Here is a 22,901-nt window from a genome sequence, read left to right as displayed (position 1 = left end):
AATGCCGCTAGCTCGCCACCCACCCACGGGTGAACCTGGTCAGGGTACTTTCTCTCGGGGGCAGACTCTGATCCTGGCGGGCTACCGGTGTTTCTGTTTGCTCGTTTCTTTCTTCCATTTCGGGAAAGGCTTCCTTACTGGGTGTGGAAATCTCCTATGCCTTTCCTCGCCTATTCTGTCAGCTTTAAAATTCTCTTTCAGTTGCCACCCTCACAGATGGATTAGGAAACTCTTTCCGGTGCACTCATTAGTGAAATGACCTCAATGAAGCTGGAATCCAATATCTAATCGCCGATTTTTAGCGAGTCCACACGCCAGGGTGGTCGGGGTCTAATGCAGCCCCGGCCAGGCCCAGGCCCCTTGGACTGGGCCACAGGAGGACCCAGAGGAGGTTCCCGGCCCCCACGGTCGCGTTGCCGGCAGTTCTCCAAGGGCTTGGGCGTTTTCCAGAGGTAGGAGATGGAGGGGACTGATTTCTTCAGCGCCCCACAAACCACGCCACCCCACCCATGGGACACATCCCTAGAGAGAGAGAGAGACGCCCCATACACTCGCTCCCCTCCCCCATGCGCTGCTGTGCCCCAGCCCGGGCCCGGGGGAATAGGCGGCAGCCCAACCACAGGGTGGGGGGCGCAGCTGAAAGGGGTTGTCGGGGATGGCGGACCCTGCCTGGGGTCAAAGGGCGGGCGACCCGCGCGTGCGCAATCGGCGGCGGCGGCGGCGGCGGCGGCGGCGGCGGCAGCAGCGGCGGCCACGAGCTGGGGGTGGGCCAGGCGAGGAGAGGAAGGGTGCTGGAAGGTCTCCACCTTGGCGAGTCCAGCCGTGGAGGCGCATCTTGTGTGAGTGTGAGTGAGTGAGTGTGAGTGTGAGTGTGTGTGTGTGTGTGTGTGTGTGTATAGAGAGACAGCCCCCCACCCCGGCCCGCCGCTCCCTGCCCGCCCCGCCCCGCCTGTCACCCCCGTCCCTCGGAGCCCGCCGGACCCGGCCGGTGAACTCAACAGGCCCGGCCCGGTGCGGGTCAGCGCCGGCGCGGGGCCTGGGGCGGGGGGAGGAGGCGGCGGGGAAGCGCAGAGAGGCTCGTCTTCTTTTTTTTTTTTTTTTTTTTTTTTTTTGAGACAGAGTCTTGCTTTGTTGCCTAGGCTAGAGTGAGTGCCATGGCATCAGCCTAGCTCACAGCAACCTCAAACTCCTGGGCTCAAGCAATCCTTCTGTCTCAGCCTCCCAAGTAGCTGGGACTACAGGCATGAGCCACCATGCCCGGCTAATTTTTTCTATATATATTAGTTGGCCAATTAGTTTCTTTCTATTTATAGTAGAGACGGGGTCTCGCTCTTGCTCAGGCTGGTTTCGAACTCCCGACCTCGAGCAAGAGGCTCGGCTTCTTGAGCGGGGCAGGGGCGCCCTCCGCCGTCTAGGGCCACACCACCCTGAACGCGCCCGATCTCGGAAGCTAAGCAGGGTCGGGCCTGGTTAGTACTTGGATGGGAGACCGCCTGGGAATACCTGGGAATACCGGGTGCCGTAGGCTTCTTCTTTTTTTTTTTTTTGTTTTGCCTCTTGTTCTGTCCCCTTTCTGGGAGCGAGTCGGCGGCCCGGGGTGGGGGTCACCCCCACCCTCAGCGCCCGCCGCGGTGCCTGGCGCCCCAGCCCGCACCGTGGGGCCTCCTCTTGTCCCAAGCCGCGACACCGCCGTCACGCGGCAGCATGCGTGGCTTCTGGACTGTCAGGTCTCAGACCAAAGGTCTGCTCTGTGGGAACCGACACGCTGGAGGAAACCTTGAGAGTCTGAGAGGGGAGGGAGTTCCAGAAGAAGGCCAGGATGTCATTTTGAGGGAGTATGTGACCAGAACTCGTCCCGTTGCTTTTGGGGTTCTATGGGCTACACGTAGGAATCTTTGGTGGTGGCACCTGATGTTGGGGGATCCGGAGTCACACCCAGACCTGCTCCACAGGCCTCCTTTTACTTTTCTCTTCGGATTCATTATTTTTAAAAAGTGTCTCTTATCTCTATGATTGCATTTTCTTTTCTCTCTCTTTTCAAGCAGATGATGGGAGTCCAAGTATTAAGGTGACATGTGTTGCCCGTGCCCCCCTCCCCCCTGTGTTCTTATTCATTAACCTCTGATGTTGTTCCAGCGTATTGTGGGGGTACCAATGTTAAGGTCGGGTACGTTGCCCTCTCCCAGCCTCCCCCCTCGGGTCAGAGCCTCAAGTGCGCCCATCCCCCAGTCGGTGCGCACCCACCCCGTTCCTAATGGAGGTGTATGCCCATCCCCTCCCCCCACCCGCCCGACACCCACCCGATGAAGGTGATTCCTCTGTGTCCACTTAGGTGTCCATCGGTTCGTACCCATTTGCTGGTGAGCGCGAGCACGTGGTGCTCGTGTGTCCATTCTTGGGCTACCTGGCTTACTGGAACGGGTTCCAGCTCTGGCCAGGAGAACCACGAGAGGTGCCCTCTCACCGCTGCTCCTCCTAGCTGAATAGCACTCCGTGGTGTCCACGCGCCACATTTCATTTACGCACTCGTGGGTCGATGGGCACTCGGGTCGCTTCCAGGTCTTTGCGATTGTGACTTGTGCCCTGACTCTAACCCTAACCCTTACCCAGCCCGTCTCCTCCTCGGCCCCTGCCTGACTGACTCCTTCCCGCCCGGCCTGTCACCTGTCACCGTCCTCTGCCCCTGCCTGACACGCTCCTCCCCGCCCGGGCCGTCACCGTCCTCGGCCCCTGCCTGACGGGGCTCCTCCGTCGCCTGGGCCTTCCAAGGGCTTGGTGTGGACGCTGGTTCCAGGACGCCCTCCCAGGAACCCGGTAGCAGGGCGGCCGCAGCGTCTCGCGCCACCCAACCGTCCGCCGGCCGTTGGCCGTCGCTAAGTGGCCTGCGGGGGACGTGCCCCCACTGTGGGGCGGGAGCCCAGCCTGGTGTCTTCTCTGAGGCCCCGTGGCTGCTTTTCCCCCCCGCAAGGGGAGAGCCGCGGAGGTGGGGACCGCCTCCTCGTGGGGACGTACACCCAGCTCTCCACGTCGGATTCCGGGGCTCTCTGTCCTGCCAGAAGGCCCAGCTGGCCTGCGGGTCCTTAGAGTGGCAAAAACATCCGAAAACTGAGATTGAGGGTCCGGTGGTTGTCTGCACTTTTGTGCTGGGCACCCCAGGGAGGCCCGGGGGCTGGCTGGACAACGTGGTCTGCTGGGCAGGGGGGGAGGTTTGGAGGAGCAACTGATGCCCTTTGCACTTTGGGTAGCAAGTGTCTGAGGTGTCTCTGAGCCCTGCGCCATGTCTGGGGGGGGTGGGAGTTCGGGGGGGTGGAGGAGCAGGAGGAGGAGGAGGAGGAGGTGGGAAGGGCCGTGGCCTGCAGTCGTGTTCCCGGGGTGGCTTCTTCCACAGGCTGCTTGGCCTGGGCTCCCTGCACCTGGGCCTTTGGAGGACTGGCCCTGTGCTTGCCAACGCTTCCCCTGCAGGGACCCAGAGCTGGGAGGTTGCATCTCTCAGCCCTGGGTGGGGCAGAGCCCCAGCAGGCCATGCCCACAACCTCTCTCAGCACGGGTCCCCCAGAAGGCTCCTTTGGGACCAGGATTCTCTTGCGGGTGACTCTTTAAGGTCTGGCCCTTGGATGGAGGGGCACCAGGAGTAGAGGAGCAGGAAGGGGAAGGGGGTGGCCATGCGAGGAGACACTTTCAGGGGAAGTCCCAGCTTCAGCCTGATCCTCCTGGGAACCCCGGGGTGTACGTCACACCTCCTGGTTTCCCGCTCTGAGACAAGGAGCCGGGCTTCGCATTCCCCCAGCAGCCAGTCGTGGGCTGAGGACACCTGGGGCGTTGGGAACTCCCTGGCTTCTCCTTGGCTTAACATCTGGAGCTGCTTGTGAATCGTGCCGCCGCACACACCCGAGTGCAGGTGTCTCCTGCACAGACTGCGGGCCTCGCTCTTCTGAATGCCGCTAGCTCGCCACCCACCCACGGGTGAACCTGGTCAGGGTACTTTCTCTCGGGGGCAGACTCTGATCCTGGTGGGCTACCGGTGTCTCTGTTTGCTCGTTTCTTTCTTCCATTTCGGGAAAGGCTTCCTTACTGGGTGTGGAAATCTCCTATGCCTTTCCTCGCCTATTCTGTCAGCTTTAAAATTCTCTTTCAGTTGCCACCCTCACAGATGGATTAGGAAACTCTTTCCGGTGCACTCATTAGTGAAATGACCTCAATGAAGCTGGAATCCAATATCTAATCGCCGATTTTTAGCGAGTCCACACGCCAGGGTGGTCGGGGTCCAATGCAGCCCCGGCCAGGCCCAGGCCCCTTGGACTGGGCCACAGGAGGACACAGAGGAGGGTCCCGGCCCCCACGGTCGCGTTGCCGGCAGTTCTCCAAGGGCTTGGGCGTTTTCCAGAGGTAGGAGATGGAGGGGACTGATTTCTTCAGCGCCCCACAAACCACGCCACCCCACCCATGGGACACATCCCTAGAGAGAGAGAGAGACGCCCCATACACTCGCTCCCCTCCCCCATGCGCTGTGCCCCAGCCCGGGCCCGGGGGAATAGGCGGCAGCCCACCCACAGGGTGGGGGGTGCAGCTGAAAGGGGTTGTCGGGGAGGGCGGCCCCTGCCTGGGGTCAAAGGGCAGGCGACCCGCGCGTGCGCAATCGGCGGCGGCGGCCACGAGCTGGGGGTGGGCCAGGCGAGGAGAGGAAGGGGGCTGGAAGGTCTCCACCTTGGCGATTCCAGCCATGGAGGCGCATCTTGTGTGAGTGTGAGTGAGTGAGTGTGAGTGTGTGTGTGTGTGTGTGTGTATAGAGAGACAGCCCCCCACCCCGGCCCGCCGTTCCCTGCCCGCCCCGCCCCGCCCCGCCCCGCCTGTCACCCCCGTCCCTCGGAGCCCGCCGGATCCGGCCGGTGAACTCAACAGGTACGCCCGGTGGGGGTCAGCGCCGGCGCCGGGCCTGGGGCGGGAGGAGTCGGCGGGGAAGCGCAGAGAGGCTCGGCTTCTTGAGCGGGGCAGGGGCGCCCTCCGCAGTCTAGGGCCACACCACCCTGAACGCGCCCGATCTCGTCTGGTCTCGGAAGCTGTTAACGGAAAAAAATCTAAACTCTGTAAAATAATTTTAAAGAGATTTATTCTGAGCCAAATTTGAGGACCATGACCCGGAGCCACTGCCAAGAGGCCTTGGGCTAGTGGACTCGCTGTGGCTGGGTTACAGTTTGGTTTTTATACATTTTAGAGACAAGGGTTATGGGTAAAGCCATCAATCAATGTGTGGGAGGTATACATTGGTTTGGCCCAAAAAGGAGGGCCATCTCGAAGCGGGGGGCTTACAGGTTATAGGTGGGTTTAAAGATTCTTTAGATTGTAATTGGCTAAAGACACATGCTTTGTCTAAAGAGGTGGAATGTTTTAACATAAACTGTTTACCAGAGGTAAGCCACCATTTGTTGCAAATAGAAGGCCTGCAGGTTTGTCTTGCATACCCTCAGGCCTATTAATGGGTTACAAAGGAAATCTCCAAGAAGGGAGGGGGGCATGATAAGGCCTGTCTGACCTCCCTCCTCCTGGCAGGCAACTTTGCCCTTGAATATTCCTCTGGCCACGAGGGGGTCCATTCAGTCAGCCGGTAGGTGTTGAGGATTTTAGTTCACAATTCCCCCCCTTTGGCCAAGATCTGTCATAGGCAGCATCTATGGCCAAACTTTTATTTTGTCCCATCCGTTGCCAGGGTGGTGTGGCTACCTGCCCTGGGTCCATCTAGTCCCTCGGTGGGACCCTTGTGGTCAAGAGGACCGAAGAGCCAAACTGGGGCTTATAGCCAATTAAATAAGCCATACAGGATGGGAGGTAGACAGGCACTCATTAATATGCTAAAATTTTTTAGATGACATAAGAGTAAAATGCAAAATATTAAAGGCAAGGCTACAAAACTAATTTACCTACAAGTATTGAGATATACTATATTCTTGGGTTTAGTGGAAGACTTGTAGCAAATATAAGCATCATTAATTAACATTTAAGCTAAGGAAGTTTAGTAATTTATACTAAGGTGGCTGATAAATTACTCATTATATTTTCTTTTGTATAATCTGTAACTGATAAAAATTACACTCAGTAAGTTTTAAGTTTATAAAAAGCAGGAAAAAAAAGAACTTTTATGATTGGGATGGATATCTGCAGCATGTGGCCTGAAAAGACAAAGTATTTCTTTTAGTATTCCTTTAGGCTTTTGAGCGTCCCTCCTATATCTGGAGGGTAACTAATTCCATCCCTCAGAATTGGCCCTTACAATCTGGCACGCCCCCTCTTCCGCAATATTCCCTGGGCTCAGAGGGAGGATATTTGAACAAGGCTTTTGCAGATTCCATGGTTTTAAGGTCCCAGAGATCAGGTAAACTTGCTAATTACCTAAAATTTGTCAGGACTCTAGAAAACAAAAGAATTAGTAATGTTTTAAATAAAGAGTCTTTATATGAAAATTTAGTTCCATCTCATGAGGTTTGAGTTAGCTATACTCATGGTCATATCAGATTTTTAATTAAAGTCTTGGAACTTTGTTTTGTTTTAGTCCAGTGGTATATATAATCTCTAAAGTTATTAGAAACCAGTATTTAAGTGGATTTGTCAGTCCTTTCCATGAAGAAGCCAATTTTAGACTTAGCCAGAAAGAACCACTTTCTGAGATGAATCAAAGTAAAATAATAACTTAAAAGATGATAAAACTTGACCAGCCATGGTTACAGACAATTGACAAACCAAATTGGTTATTATGTGACATATAGCAATTTACATAACCATAATTATTATTGATACACATACCAAGACATGCCAATAATTTACAAAACTAGTATATTAATAACATACTTATACAAGTATAGCCCAAAGAAAATTAAACACCATTTTATATTTGACAATGTTCCCTGGATGGTTTTGACACATTAAATAAATCTAATGTCTTTCTTAGACTTTTAGTGATCCTAATGTATAAAAAGCTAGTTTAAGGTCAAAAGGCTGGATTTAGAATTTAACTTTTGGAAAGGTCATCAAATATCAAAGGCTTAAAGCATTTGTTCATATATAATCACAAACCACTATAAAATAATTTAACAAAGAAAGAGAGACATCAAATAAATCTAAAGGTGATAAAGTTATATGGATATAAATCTTAACCCTTTATTTTTAGTTTTTCTGGTTAGTCAGAACCTAATAAAGAGAGCACAGGGATTATCTGACAGAGTATAAAATGTTTTACCAAAGCATAAAATGCCAATTACCAAAATTAAACAAAAACCTTTTGTACTACACTACTTTTTATATTAAAAGGAAAAAAAAATATGTTATAAAATTAAAATGAATACACATCATGTTATTTCATTAAGAGTAAATTAATATTGACAGAAATCTTTGTTTTAGCCAAAATTCTTTAATAAATTTTCTTTTATAAACTTTATTCTCACCTGCACATACCATACACCATTTACAAAACATACCTTAAAACTTTCGATTTTGTCCTAACATTCCCTTTTCCTAAATAACCATTCATTTTAGGACAAAAATTTCATGCAAGATCCTTTCTTTATATTACTTTCTGTTAAACTTTCTTACCTTACATTAACCTTTCTTACCAAAAACATATTTCTATATTCATTGTCCCTTTACATCTTTTTAAGTAGGAAGTCATGAATTGTTTATCATAAGACAGTTGTCATGAAACAAGATTGTAGGTTACTGTAAAATTATAGCCAAATTAATAATTCAAATATATATATATTTTTTTAAGTGCCAAAATCCTATTTTTTGAGAAAGGAGACTCAGTGTCTCAAACAACTATAAGACCTAATAGACATGGCCGGGCGCGGTGGCTCACGCTTGTAATCCTAGCACTCTGGGAGGCCGAGGCGGGCGGATTGCTCAAGGTCAGGAGTTCAAAACCAGCCTGAGCGAGACCCCGTCTCTACTATAAAAATAGAAAGAAATTAATTGGCCAACTAATATATATATATAAAAAATTAGCTGGGCATGGTGGCTCATGCCTATAGTCCCAGCAACTCGGGAGGCTGAGGCAGTAGGATTGCTTAAGCCCAGGAGTTTGAGGTTGCTGTGAGCTAGGCTGACGCCACGGCACTCACTCTAGCCTAGGCAAGAAAGCGAGACTCTGTCTCAAAAAAAAAAAAAAAAAAAAAAGACCTAATAGACAGACTGCAGTATAAGTTAATAAGGAAACTGAATCTGTGTCTTTTTTTTTTGCAGTTTATTAAAAGGTGAATAAAAAATCTTTTGTTATTCCTATCATATGACAATCTAGTTTAAAAGAGAAAACCAAATTTCATTGTATTAGTGTATTAATGATCAAAGTTAATTTTAATAAAATCTTATAAACAAATCTATCTAATTTTAACCTATAAGACTATAAGACTTTTATAAACCTTTTATAACCTTTAACTTTTATATCCACTTAATTTTTAATGATTATTTACATATTGAATAAGTAGTTTCAAAGAAACCAATAAATTAAACAAAATAATGGACTTAAACAGAACTCTAGAACAAATGGGCCTGACTGACATTTTATAGCACATTCTACCCCAAAACCACTGAATATACATTCTTCTCATCAGCTCATGGGTCATTCTCTAAGATTGACCATATCCTAGGACACAAAGCATATCTCAAACAATTTTTTTTTTTTAAAATAGAAATTATACCGTGTCTTTTTTAGATCACAATGGAGTAAATGTAGAGATCAACCCTAACAGGAACTCTCATTTTTACACAAAATCATGGAAACTAAACAACCTTCTACTAAATGATCACTTCATAAATGAGGAAATCAAGATGGAAATCAAAAGATTTTTTTTTTTTAACTAAATGACAACACAAGTTATCAAACACAAGTTATCAAAACCTGTGGGACACAGCTAAAGCAGTCCTGAGAGGAAAGTTTGTTTCCATAAATGCCTAAACAAAATTATCTTTTAACAAAACTAATACTTATGCTGTATAACATTTTATTTAAAAGAATTTTTGTACAGAATTGTTCTTTTTTTTATCTAGAAGTTTTAATTACACGTACTGATCATAATATTAACTCTTAGAAAAACTTAGGAAGTTAAATTAACTTTGAACTGTTAGTCACCAATTGTATTAATATTCCTAAATATAAAGCTATGAAGGTATAAACTTAAACTTATATTTAAGAACTGATGTTCTAGTACTTTACCTTACAAATGACCCATTTATAAGGGACATATAATGACATTTTATGATTATTTTTTAACTTAACATGACTTTAAGATTTATTTGCATTTATTGCATTTGTATTTACCTAATTCATCTATATTAGCACCTTACTTAGATCTTAGCTATTAAAAGTTTAAGTTACTTTATTAACCATTTTTATACCCTGTAAACTAGATATATATAACAGAACACGGATTAAAATACAAACTCAAATCTTATCAGAAACAATTAGCATTTAAATAAGACTTGTTATTTTAAACAAAATATAACATCACTTCTAAATTTTGTAAACATAGTAGTCATTTTAGAATATCTTGTTTAAAGGTATTTGCTAATTAGATCCTTCCAAAATATCACATCCCCAAACAAAATCTATTGGCATCATAGGGGAATGTCTCTGGCACCCAAAGTTTGGGAGCAAAGGCCACTGTTCTCCTAAAGGCTTGCTGAAAATCTACTGACATTAAAATTAATAGGATTAATAAGAGAAGGACTTAAAACTTATACATGGACGTTTTTAGAATGAACACAAAGATGCAGGGGAAATTGTCCATTTTTTATGTTTAAAGTATGGACAGCTGTGTAGAAAGATGATTGGACAAAAAGGATACGAGCTAATTCTAACAGGCTTAGTGGCAGAACCAGCTAGGCATTTTATATTTAGATTTTGCTTGGCCTCTTGAGTGTGCATTTTCCCTTCTGGGTGTAGGACAAAGCCCTTTCTGGCATGGGGTTTTACAGTAAAACAAAGTACAAACAAAATAGGTCAGATAATTGCTTTATGGCCATTTTACATAGAATAATTTTAGGTTTTATGGCTAGCTTCAGGGAAGAATTGGCACAAGAGGCAAGCAAGGTCAAAAAATTTTGCTTCTGAAGCCTTTATTTTAAGCTAGTTTTTTTTTTTTTTTGATCCCATCAACATAAGATCTCCTGGCTGTAGACTGAGGAAAAAAACTTTCAGCATCATTTGTTAGCACCTCAAACAATGATACAAAGTGGTAACATGCTTTTTACATGAGGCTCAAGATTAAGCTGTTAAAAAAAACTATCTAAATGGTCTCAAAACAATGTTTAGTGCATAAACTTGAGCACATTTATAGAGTAAGATTACTTTGAGATTCTCATGGATTTTAACCATCATTCACTTTTTATCTTAAAATAAATTACTATATAAAAATTAATAATTTAGAAATTTTTTTCTAGGCAAAAACATTATTACAGTAACACAATGTAATCATAACCAGCTAGATTGTAAAGAGTAGGACAAAAATGGACAAGACCAAGGTAACACTAAAGCTTTCAATTTAAGATCTTTCAACTTTCAGGACAACTTTGAATCCCTAACAGTACTGTTAAATGAGTTGAACACACCTTGTGCACAGGCATTGAATGAGTGGAGGTAAACTATTTCTGCAGTTAGGATTAAAAGATCAAAACCAAAATGTTTTTTTTTATACACCTTTAACGATTAAATTTGTTTTTTTTTCCCTCTATTTGTTGTTTTATTTATTCTAATTTGCTGACTCAGGCACATTTGCATTTTTACCTTAAAGTTAAACACATTAAGTATTTTTGTTGGTAACCCAGATTCAGTTAATATCATTTGACCAAATATTAAATTTACTTTACTTATCAAAAATCACCCATTACTTTGTCTTTGGCTGAGTTTACATTTTTATCAAACCTTTACACGTCAAGAACTTAAAAATGTCCAGTAAAACCCAGGCAAAAACAAATGTATGCTGACAGTTTGAAAGCATTTTTACTATTACTTTACTAATAACACCTTATTTATTAATAACAACACAGCTTATTTACCAACGGTTACTAAATTCACATGAAGCATTTGGGTTTAATTTATGAGCGCTTCCTTAATTTTAAAACAGTCCGAAACCTATAAGCACAAACATGTGATACATGGACAGACATAAAACATACCCAAACATATACACTCTCTCAGAAGCATACATACACAAAAAGTTCTGATAAATTTTACCTTAGAATGTTAGCCATGAAATGGTAACACAAACTCACCAGTCTGTAAAAGAAAGCTGGATCTAAATTTCTTCTGACGAGACTGGAACTTGTACACCTGGCAAACTTTAGTTGACCTGATAGGTAACTTAATTAGGCCTGTGGATCAAAGTTTTGGGTAAAGCAGTTTTTATGGTAGTTTGATTTTTTTTTTTTCAGTGCAAAATGAGTTTTCTATGTTAGCATTTTAGCTGGAACTGGCTGCAAGGTCTCCAGGTAGCCTTTCAATTGTAAATACCACAAACAATGAGTTATCTTAACATCACTAGAAAAAGTTAGCAGATTTTAGAGTAGCCAGAAAGAAAGAGAGATAGGTTGAGACATTTTAATAGTGGGGGGTCGACCATTTCAGCTCTGAATTTTTCTTGATGTAATTTTGCCCTTTCTTAAAACCTTGTGCACAAGAATTAGCTATAACCAGCTGGAGCTCTAGAAAACCTGGCATGCCTTTGAATCTTTTCGTTTACAAAAATACTTGCAAGTAGAGATGCCACAAACCAACTGGGGTGCCCCAACAGGAGTCATTTTCTTTGCCCTTCCTCACTCTTAAGTGGAAAAAAGGCAACGGAGAAAGCCCTTTAGAATGCACCTCCAAAACTAAATTAGGATCCCAAACAACAATTCCTAGGAAAAGAACCAGCTCAGAATAAACCAAGACCATCAACCAAAAACGGGAGGTCCGGATCTCAGGAGGACTTACCAGTTCCCGCCAAAGGAGAAGCTCGGAGTCGGAGGCCTAAAAGGGCCGTGCCGGTACCTGGCGCCGAGTCCGCGCTGCTCCTTAGGCGGCCCTGAGTCTTCTCTGAGGTCCTGCCGACTACGCCAAAATTGTTAACGGAAAAAAATCCAAACTCTGTAAAATAATTTTAAAGAGATTTATTCTGAGCCAAATTTGAGGACCATGACCCGGAGCCACTGCCAAGAGGCCTTGGGCAAGTGGACTCGCTGTGGCTGGGTTACAGTTTGGTTTTTATACATTTTAGAGACAAGGGTTATGGGTAAAGCCATCAATCAATGTGTGGGAGGTATACATTGGTTTGGCCCAAAAAGGAGGGCCATCTCGAAGCAGGGGGGGCTTACAGGTTATAGGTGGGTTTAAAGATTCTTTAGATTGTAATTGGCTAAAGACACATGCTTTGTCTAAAGAGGTGGAATGTTTTAACATAAACTGTTTACCAGAGGTAAGCCACCATTTGTTGCAAATAGAAGGCCTGCAGGTTTGTCTTGCATACCCTCAGGCCTATTAATGGGTTACAAAGGAAATCTCCAAGAAGGGAGGGGGGCATGATAAGGCCTGTCTGACCTCCCTCCTCCTGGCAGGCAACTTTGCCCTTGAATATTCCTCTGGCCACGAGGGGGTCCATTCAGTCAGCCGGTAGGGGTTGAGGATTTTAGTTCACAAAGCTAAGCAGGGTCGGGCCTGGTTAGTACTTGGATGGGAGACCGCCTGGGAATACCGGGTGCCTTAGGCTTCTTTTTTTTTTTTTTTTTGTTTTGCCTCTTGTTCTGTCCCCTCTCTGGGAGCCAGGCGGCGGCCCGGGGCGGGGGTCACCCCCACCCTCAGCGCCCGCCGCGGTGCCTGGTGCCCCAGCCCGCACCATGGGGCCTCCTCTTGTCCCAAGCCGCGACACCGCCGTCACGCGGCAGCATGCGTGGCTTCTGGACTGTCAGGTCTCAGACCAAAGGTCTGCTCTGTGGGAACCGACACGCTGGAGGAAACCTTGAGAGTCTGAGAGGGGAGGGAGTTCCAGAAGAAGGCCAGGATGTCATTTTGAGGGAGTATGTGACCAGAACTCGTCCCGTTGCTTTTGGGGTTCTATGGGCTACACGTAGGAATCTTTGGTGGTGGCACCTGATGTTGGGGGATCCGGAGTCACACCCAGACCTGCTCCACAGGCCTCCTTTTACTTTTCTCTTCGGATTCATTATGTTTAAAAAGTGTCTCTTATCTCTATGATTGCATTTTCTTTTCTCTCTCTTTTCAAGCAGATGATGGGAGTCCAAGTATTAAGGTGACATGTGTTGCCCGTGCCCCCCTCCCCCCTGTGTTCTTATTCATTAACCTCTGATGTTGTTCCAGCGTATTGTGGGGGTACCAATGTTAAGGTCGGGTACGTTGCCCTCTCCCAGCCTCCCCCCTCGGGTCAGAGCCTCAAGTGCGCCCATCCCCCAGTCGGTGCGCACCCACCCCATTCCTAATGGAGGTGTATGCCCATCCCCTCCCCCCACCCGCCCGACACCCACCCGATGAAGGTGATTCCTCTGTGTCCACTTAGGTGTCCATCGGTTCGTACCCATTTGCTGGTGAGCGCGAGCACGTGGTGCTCGTGTGTCCATTCTTGGGCTACCTGGCTTACTGGAACGGGTTCCAGCTCTGGCCAGGAGAACCACGAGAGGTGCCCTCTCACCGCTGCTCCTCCTAGCTGAATAGCACTCCGTGGTGTCCACGCGCCACATTTCATTTACGCACTCGTGGGTCGATGGGCACTCGGGTCGCTTCCAGGTCTTTGCGATTGTGACTTGTGCCCTGACTCTAACCCTAACCCTTACCCAGCCCGTCTCCTCCTCGGCCCCTGCCTGACTGACTCCTTCCCGCCCGGCCTGTCACCTGTCACCGTCCTCTGCCCCTGCCTGACACGCTCCTCCCCGCCCGGGCCGTCACCGTCCTCGGCCACTGCCTGACGGGGCTCCTCCGTCGCCTGGGCCTTCCAAGGGCTTGGTGTGGACGCTGGTTCCAGGACGCCCTCCCAGGAACCCGGTAGCAGGGCGGCCGCAGCGTCTCGCGCCACCCAACCGTCCGCCGGCCGGCGGCCGTCGCTAAGTGGCCTGCGGGGGACGTGCCCCCACTGTGGGGCGGGCGCCCAGCCTGGTGTCTTCTCTGAGGCCCCGTGGCTGCTTTTCCCCCCCGCAAGGGGAGAGCCGCGGAGGTGGGGACCGCCTCCTCGTGGGGACGTACACCCAGCTCTCCACGTCGGATTCCGGGGCTCTCTGTCCTGCCAGAAGGCCCAGCTGGCCTGCGGGTCCTTAGAGTGGCAAAAACATCCGAAAACTGAGATTGAGGGTCCGGTGGTTGTCTGCACTTTTGTGCTGGGCACCCCAGGGAGGCCCGGGGGCTGGCTGGACAACGTGGTCTGCTGGGCAGGGGGGGGGTTTGGAGGAGCAACTGATGCCCTTTGCACTTTGGGTAGCAAGTGTCTGAGGTGTCTCTGAGCCCTGCGCCATGTCGGGGTGGGGTGGGGGGGTGGGAGGTCGGGGGGGGGGGTGGAGGAGCAGGAGGAGGAGGAGGAGGAGGTGGGAAGGGCCGTGGCCTGCAGTCGTGTTCCCGGGGTGGCTTCTTCCACAGGCTGCTTGGCCTGGGCTCCCTGCACCTGGGCCTTTGGAGGACTGGCCCTGTGCTTGCCAACGCTTCCCCTGCAGGGACCCAGAGCTGGGAGGTTGCATCTCTCAGCCCTGGGTCGGGCAGAGCCCCAGCGGGCCATGCCCACAACCTCTCTCAGCACGGGTCCCCCAGAAGGCTCCTTTGGGACCAGGATTCTCTTGCGGGTGACTCTTTAAGGTCTGGCCCCTGGATGGAGGGGCACCAGGAGTAGAGGAGCAGGAAGGGGAAGGGGGTGGCCATGCGAGGGGACACTTTCAGGCCAAGTCCCAGCTTCAGCCTGATCCTCCTGGGAACCCCGGGGTGTACGTCACACCTCCTGGTTGTCCCGCTCTGAGACAAGGGCTCTGAGACAAGGAGCCGGGCTTCGCATTCCCCCAGCAGCCAGTCGTGGGCTGAGGACACCTGGGGCGTTGGGAACTCCCTGGCTTCTCCTTGGCTTAACATCTGGAGCTGCTTGTGAATCGTGCCGCCACACACACCCGAGTGCAGGTGTCTTCTGCACAGACTGCGGGCCTCGCTCTTCTGAATGCCGCTAGCTCGCCACCCACCCACGGGTGAACCTGGTCAGGGTACTTTCTCTCGGGGGCAGACTCTGATCCTGGCGGGCTCCCGGTGTTTCTGTTTGCTCGTTTCTTTCTTCCATTTCGGGAAAGGCTTCCTTACTGGGTGTGGAAATCTCCTATGCCTTTCCTCGCCTATTCTGTCAGCTTTAAAATTCTCTTTCAGTTGCCACCCTCACAGATGGATTAGGAAACTCTTTCCGGTGCACTCATTAGTGAAATGACCTCAATGAAGCTGGAATCCAATATCTAATCGCCGATTTTTAGCGAGTCCACACGCCAGGGTGGTCGGGGTCCAATGCAGCCCCGGCCAGGCCCAGGCCCCTTGGACTGGGCCACAGGAGGACACAGAGGAGGGTCCCGGCCCCCACGGTCGCGTTGCCGGCAGTTCTCCAAGGGCTTGGGCGTTTTCCAGAGGTAGGAGATGGAGGGGACTGATTTCTTCAGCGCCCCACAAACCACGCCACCCCACCCATGGGACACATCCCTAGAGAGAGAGAGAGACGCCCCATACACTCGCTCCCCTCCCCCATGCGCTGTGCCCCAGCCCGGGCCCGGGGGAATAGGCGGCAGCCCACCCACAGGGTGGGGGGCCCAGCTGAAAGGGGTTGTCGGGGAGGGCGGCCCCTGCCTGGGGTCAAAGGGCGGGCGACCCGCGCGTGCGCAATCGGCGGCGGCGGCGGCGGCGGCGGCCACGAGCTGGGGGTGGGCCAGGCGAGGAGAGGAAGGGGGCTGGAAGGTCTCCACCTTGGCGAGTCCAGCCGTGGAGGCGCATCTTGTGTGAGTGTGAGTGAGTGAGTGTGAGTGTGTGTGTGTGTGTGTGTGTGTGTGTATAGAGAGACAGCCCCCCACCCCGGCCCGCCGCTCCCTGCCCGCCCCGCCCCGCCTGTCACCCCCGTCCCTTGGAGCCCGCCGGACCCGGCCGGTGAACTCAACAGGCCCGGCCCGGTGCGGGTCAGCGCCGGCGCGGGGCCTGGGGCGGGGGGAGGAGGCGGCGGGGAAGCGCAGAGAGGCTCGGCTTCTTGAGCGGGGCAGGGGCGCCCTCCGCCGTCTAGGGCCACACCACCCTGAACGCGCCCGATCTCGTCTGGTCTCGGAAGCTAAGCAGGGTCGGGCCTGGTTAGTACTTGGATGGGAGACCGCCTGGGAATACCGGGTGCCGTAGGCTTCTTCTTTTTTTTTTTTTTGTTTTGCCTCTTGTTCTGTCCCCTTTCTGGGAGCGAGTCGGCGGCCCGGGGTGGGGGTCACCCCCACCCTCAGCGCCCGCCGCGGTGCCTGGCGCCCCAGCCCGCACCGTGGGGCCTCCTCTTGTCCCAAGCCGCGACACCGCCGTCACGCGGCAGCATGCGTGGCTTCTGGACTGTCAGGTCTCAGACCAAAGGTCTGCTCTGTGGGAACCGACACGCTGGAGGAAACCTTGAGAGTCTGAGAGGGGAGGGAGTTCCAGAAGAAGGCCAGGATGTCATTTTGAGGGAGTATGTGACCAGAACTCGTCCCGTTGCTTTTGGGGTTCTATGGGCTACACGTAGGAATCTTTGGTGGTGGCACCTGATGTTGGGGGATCCGGAGTCACACCCAGACCTGCTCCACAGGCCTCCTTTTACTTTTCTCTTCGGATTCATTATGTTTAAAAAGTGTCTCTTATCTCTATGATTGCATTTTCTTTTCTCTCTCTTTTCAAGCAGATGATGGGAGTCCAAGTATTAAGGTGACATGTGTTGCCCGTGCCCCCCTCCCCCCTGTGTTCTTATTCATTTACCTCTGATGTTGTTCCAGCGTATTGTGGGGGTACCAATGTTAAGGTCGGGTACGTTGCCCTCTCCCAGCCTCCCCCCTCGGGTCAGAGCCTCAAGTGCGCCCATCCCCCAGTCGGTGCGCACCCACCCCGTTCCTAATGGAGGTGTATGCCCATCCCCTCCCCCCACCCGCCCGACACCCACCCGATGAAGGTGATTCCTCTGTGTCCACTTAGGTGTCCATCGGTTCGTACCCATTTGCTGGTGAGCGCGAGCACGTGGTGCTCGTGTGTCCATTCTTGGGCTACCTGGCTTACTGGAACGGGTTCCAGCTCTGGCCAGGAGAACCACGAGAGGTGCCCTCTCACCGCTGCTCCTCCTAGCTGAATAGCACTCCGTGGTGTCCACGCGCCACATTTCATTTACGCACTCGTGGGTCGATGGGCACTCGGGTCGCTTCCAGGTCTTTGCGATTGTGACTTGTGCCCTGACTCTAACCCTAACCCTTACCCAGCCCGTCTCATCCTCGGCCCCTGCCTGACTGACTCCTTCCCGCCCGGCCTGTCACCTGTCACCGTCCTCTGCCCCTGCCTGACACGCTCCTCCCCGCCCGGGGCCGTCACCGTCCTCGGCCCCTGCCTGACGGGGCTCCTCCGTCGCCTGGGCCTTCCAAGGGCTTGGTGTGGACGCTGGTTCCAGGACGCCCTCCCAGGAACCCGGTAGCAGGGCGGCCGCAGCGTCTCGCGCCACCCAACCGTCCGCCGGCCGGCGGCCGGCGCTAAGTGGCCTGCGGGGGACGTGCCCCCACTGTGGGGCGGGCGCCCAGCCTGGTGTCTTCTCTGAGGCCCCGTGGCTGCTTTTCCCCCCCGCAAGGGGAGAGCCGCGGAGGTGGGGACCGCCTCCTCGTGGGGACGTACACCCAGCTCTCCACGTCGGATTCCGGGGCTCTCTGTCCTGCCAGAAGGCCCAGCTGGCCTGCGGGTCCTTAGAGTGGCAAAAACATCCGAAAACTGAGATTGAGGGTCCGGTGGTTGTCTGCACTTTTGTGCTGGGCACCCCAGGGAGGCCCGGGGGCTGGCTGGACAACGCGGTCTGCTGGGCAGGGGGGGGGTTTGGAGGAGCAACTGATGCCCTTTGCACTTTGGGTAGCAAGTGTCTGAGGTGTCTCTGAGCCCTGCGCCATGTCGGGGGGTGGGGTGGGGGGGTGGGAGGTCGGGGGGGGTGGAGGAGCAGGAGGAGGAGGAGGAGGAGGTGGGAAGGGCCGTGGCCTGCAGTCGTGTTCCCGGGGTGGCTTCTTCCACAGGCTGCTTGGCCTGGGCTCCCTGCACCTGGGCCTTTGGAGGACTGGCCCTGTGCTTGCCAACGCTTCCCCTGCAGGGACCCAGAGCTGGGAGGTTGCATCTCTCAGCCCTGGGTCGGGCAGAGCCCCAGCGGGCCATGCCCACAACCTCTCTCAGCACGGGTCCCCCAGAAGGCTCCTTTGGGACCAGGATTCTCTTGCGGGTGACTCTTTAAGGTCTGGCCCCTGGATGGAGGGGCACCAGGAGTAGAGGAGCAGGAAGGGGAAGGGGGTGGCCATGCGAGGGGACACTTTCAGGCCAAGTCCCAGCTTCAGCCTGATCCTCCTGGGAACCCCGGGGTGTACGTCACACCTCCTGGTTGTCCCGCTCTGAGACAAGGGCTCTGAGACAAGGAGCCGGGCTTCGCATTCCCCCAGCAGCCAGTCGTGGGCTGAGGACACCTGGGGCGTTGGGAACTCCCTGGCTTCTCCTTGGCTTAACATCTGGAGCTGCTTGTGAATCGTGCCGCCACACACACCCGAGTGCAGGTGTCTTCTGCACAGACTGCGGGCCTCGCTCTTCTGAATGCCGCTAGCTCGCCACCCACCCACGGGTGAACCTGGTCAGGGTACTTTCTCTCGGGGGCAGACTCTCATCCTGGCGGGCTACCGGTGTTTCTGTTTGCTCGTTTCTTTCTTCCATTTCGGGAAAGGCTTCCTTACTGGGTGTGGAAATCTCCTATGCCTTTCCTCGCCTATTCTGTCAGCTTTAAAATTCTCTTTCAGTTGCCACCCTCACAGATGGATTAGGAAACTCTTTCCGGTGCACTCATTAGTGAAATGACCTCAATGAAGCTGGAATCCAATATCTAATCGCCGATTTTTAGCGAGTCCACACGCCAGGGTGGTCGGGGTCCAATGCAGCCCCGGCCAGGCCCAGGCCCCTTGGACTGGGCCACAGGAGGACACAGAGGAGGGTCCCGGCCCCCACGGTCGCGTTGCCGGCAGTTCTCCAAGGGCTTGGGCGTTTTCCAGAGGTAGGAGATGGAGGGGACTGATTTCTTCAGCGCCCCACAAACCACGCCACCCCACCCATGGGACACATCCCTAGAGAGAGAGAGAGACGCCCCATACACTCGCTCCCCTCCCCCATGCGCTGTGCCCCAGCCCGGGCCCGGGGGAATAGGCGGCAGCCCACCCACAGGGTGGGGGGCACAGCTGAAAGGGGTTGTCGGGGATGGCGGCCCCTGCCTGGGGTCAAAGGGCGGGCGACCCGCGCGTGCGCATTCGGCGGCGGCGGCGGCGGCGGCGGCGGCGGCGGCGGCCACGAGCTGGGGGTGGGCCAGGCGAGGAGAGGAAGGGGGCTGGAAGGTCTCCACCTTGGCGAGTCCAGCCGTGGAGGCGCATCTTGTGTGAGTGTGAGTGAGTGAGTGTGAGTGTGTGTGTGTGTGTGTGTGTGTGTGTATAGAGAGACAGCCCCCCACCCCGGCCCGCCGCTCCCTGCCCGCCCCGCCCCGCCTGTCACCCCCGTCCCTCGGAGCCCGCCGGACCCGGCCGGTGAACTCAACAGGCCCGGCCCGGTGCGGGTCAGCGCCGGCGCGGGGCCTGGGGCGGGGGGAGGAGGCGGCGGGGAAGCGCAGAGAGGCTCGGCTTCTTGAGCGGGGCAGGGGCGCCCTCCGCCGTCTAGGGCCACACCACCCTGAACGCGCCCGATCTCGTCTGGTCTCGGAAGCTAAGCAGGGTCGGGCCTGGTTAGTACTTGGATGGGAGACCGCCTGGGAATACCGGGTGCCGTAGGCTTCTTCTTTTTTTTTTTTTTGTTTTGCCTCTTGTTCTGTCCCCTTTCTGGGAGCGAGTCGGCGGCCCGGGGTGGGGGTCACCCCCACCCTCAGCGCCCGCCGCGGTGCCTGGCGCCCCAGCCCGCACCGTGGGGCCTCCTCTTGTCCCAAGCCGCGACACCGCCGTCACGCGGCAGCATGCGTGGCTTCTGGACTGTCAGGTCTCAGACCAAAGGTCTGCTCTGTGGGAACCGACACGCTGGAGGAAACCTTGAGAGTCTGAGAGGGGAGGGAGTTCCAGAAGAAGGCCAGGATGTCATTTTGAGGGAGTATGTGACCAGAACTCGTCCCGTTGCTTTTGGGGTTCTATGGGCTACACGTAGGAATCTTTGGTGGTGGCACCTGATGTTGGGGGATCCGGAGTCACACCCAGACCTGCTCCACAGGCCTCCTTTTACTTTTCTCTTCGGATTCATTATGTTTAAAAAGTGTCTCTTATCTCTATGATTGCATTTTCTTTTCTCTCTCTTTTCAAGCAGATGATGGGAGTCCAAGTATTAAGGTGACATGTGTTGCCCGTGCCCCCCTCCCCCCTGTGTTCTTATTCATTAACCTCTGATGTTGTTCCAGCGTATTGTGGGGTTACCAATGTTAAGGTCGGGTACGTTGCCCTCTCCCAGCCTCCCCCCTCGGGTCAGAGCCTCAAGTGCGCCCATCCCCCAGTCGGTGCGCACCCACCCCGTTCCTAATGGAGGTGTATGCCCATCCCCTCCCCCCACCCGCCCGACACCCACCCGATGAAGGTGATTCCTCTGTGTCCACTTAGGTGTCCATCGGTTCGTACCCATTTGCTGGTGAGCGCGAGCACGTGGTGCTCGTGTGTCCATTCTTGGGCTACCTGGCTTACTGGAACGGGTTCCAGCTCTGGCCAGGAGAACCACGAGAGGTGCCCTCTCACCGCTGCTCCTCCTAGCTGAATAGCACTCCGTGGTGTCCACGCGCCACATTTCATTTACGCACTCGTGGGTCGATGGGCACTCGGGTCGCTTCCAGGTCTTTGCGATTGTGACTTGTGCCCTGACTCTAACCCTAACCCTTACCCAGCCCGTCTCCTCCTCGGCCCCTGCCTGACTGACTCCTTCCCGCCCGGCCTGTCACCTGTCACCGTCCTCTGCCCCTGCCTGACACGCTCCTCCCCGCCCGGGCCGTCACCGTCCTCGGCCCCTGCCTGACGGGGCTCCTCCGTCGCCTGGGCCTTCCAAGGGCTTGGTGTGGACGCTGGTTCCAGGACGCCCTCCCAGGAACCCGGTAGCAGGGCGGCCGCAGCGTCTCGCGCCACCCAACCGTCCGCCGGCCGGCGGCCGGCGCTAAGTGGCCTGCGGGGGACGTGCCCCCACTGTGGGGCGGGCGCCCAGCCTGGTGTCTTCTCTGAGGCCCCGTGGCTGCTTTTCCCCCCCGCAAGGGGAGAGCCGCGGAGGTGGGGACCGCCTCCTCGTGGGGACGTACACCCAGCTCTCCACGTCGGATTCCGGGGCTCTCTGTCCTGCCAGAAGGCCCAGCTGGCCTGCGGGTCCTTAGAGTGGCAAAAACATCCGAAAACTGAGATTGAGGGTCCGGTGGTTGTCTGCACTTTTGTGCTGGGCACCCCAGGGAGGCCCGGGGGCTGGCTGGACAACGCGGTCTGCTGGGCAGGGGGGGGGTTTGGAGGAGCAACTGATGCCCTTTGCACTTTGGGTAGCAAGTGTCTGAGGTGTCTCTGAGCCCTGCGCCATGTCGGGGGGTGGGGTGGGGGGGTGGGAGGTCGGGGGGGGTGGAGGAGCAGGAGGAGGAGGAGGAGGAGGTGGGAAGGGCCGTGGCCTGCAGTCGTGTTCCCGGGGTGGCTTCTTCCACAGGCTGCTTGGCCTGGGCTCCCTGCACCTGGGCCTTTGGAGGACTGGCCCTGTGCTTGCCAACGCTTCCCCTGCAGGGACCCAGAGCTGGGAGGTTGCATCTCTCAGCCCTGGGTCGGGCAGAGCCCCAGCGGGCCATGCCCACAACCTCTCTCAGCACGGGTCCCCCAGAAGGCTCCTTTGGGACCAGGATTCTCTTGCGGGTGACTCTTTAAGGTCTGGCCCCTGGATGGAGGGGCACCAGGAGTAGAGGAGCAGGAAGGGGAAGGGGGTGGCCATGCGAGGGGACACTTTCAGGCCAAGTCCCAGCTTCAGCCTGATCCTCCTGGGAACCCCGGGGTGTACGTCACACCTCCTGGTTGTCCCGCTCTGAGACAAGGGCTCTGAGACAAGGAGCCGGGCTTCGCATTCCCCCAGCAGCCAGTCGTGGGCTGAGGACACCTGGGGCGTTGGGAACTCCCTGGCTTCTCCTTGGCTTAACATCTGGAGCTGCTTGTGAATCGTGCCGCCACACACACCCGAGTGCAGGTGTCTTCTGCACAGACTGCGGGCCTCGCTCTTCTGAATGCCGCTAGCTCGCCACCCACCCACGGGTGAACCTGGTCAGGGTACTTTCTCTCGGGGGCAGACTCTGATCCTGGCGGGCTACCGGTGTTTCTGTTTGCTCGTTTCTTTCTTCCATTTCGGGAAAGGCTTCTTTACTGGGTGTGGAAATCTCCTATGCCTTTCCTCGCCTATTCTGTCAGCTTTAAAATTCTCTTTCAGTTGCCACCCTCACAGATGGATTAGGAAACTCTTTCCGGTGCACTCATTAGTGAAATGACCTCAATGAAGCTGGAATCCAATATCTAATCGCCGATTTTTAGCGAGTCCACACGCCAGGGTGGTCGGGGTCCAATGCAGCCCCGGCCAGGCCCAGGCCCCTTGGACTGGGCCACAGGAGGACCCAGAGGAGGGTCCCGGCCCCCACGGTCGCGTTGCCGGCAGTTCTCCAAGGGCTTGGGCGTTTTCCAGAGGTAGGAGATGG

The 22,901-nt window shown here is 53.4% G+C and overlaps 2 non-coding genes and 1 pseudogene across 2 annotated transcripts; all 3 read left to right on the top strand.

Annotated features, from left to right (window-relative positions):
* Nucleotides 1-1,409: 1,409 nt before the first annotated feature.
* Nucleotides 1,410-1,528, top strand: LOC142868641 (uncharacterized; annotated as a pseudogene).
* A 14,713-nt stretch (nucleotides 1,529-16,241) lies between these two features.
* On the top strand, nucleotides 16,242-16,360 carry LOC142868659 (5S ribosomal RNA). The gene has a single exon (XR_012917604.1). It is a non-coding gene; the product is annotated as a 5S ribosomal RNA (ribosomal RNA).
* Nucleotides 16,361-19,888: 3,528 nt separating this feature from the next.
* On the top strand, nucleotides 19,889-20,007 carry LOC142868658 (5S ribosomal RNA). The gene has a single exon (XR_012917603.1). It is a non-coding gene; the product is annotated as a 5S ribosomal RNA (ribosomal RNA).
* The last annotated feature ends 2,894 nt before the right edge of the window (nucleotides 20,008-22,901 follow it).

The sequence above is a fragment of the Microcebus murinus genome, unplaced genomic scaffold (genome assembly GCF_040939455.1).
Source record: "Microcebus murinus isolate Inina unplaced genomic scaffold, M.murinus_Inina_mat1.0 scaf036_hap2_Mmur4.0, whole genome shotgun sequence".
Classification (NCBI taxonomy): domain Eukaryota; kingdom Metazoa; phylum Chordata; class Mammalia; order Primates; family Cheirogaleidae; genus Microcebus; species Microcebus murinus.
Note: the sequence above shows the minus strand (reverse complement) of the source record. Positions and strands in the feature narration are given on the sequence as shown.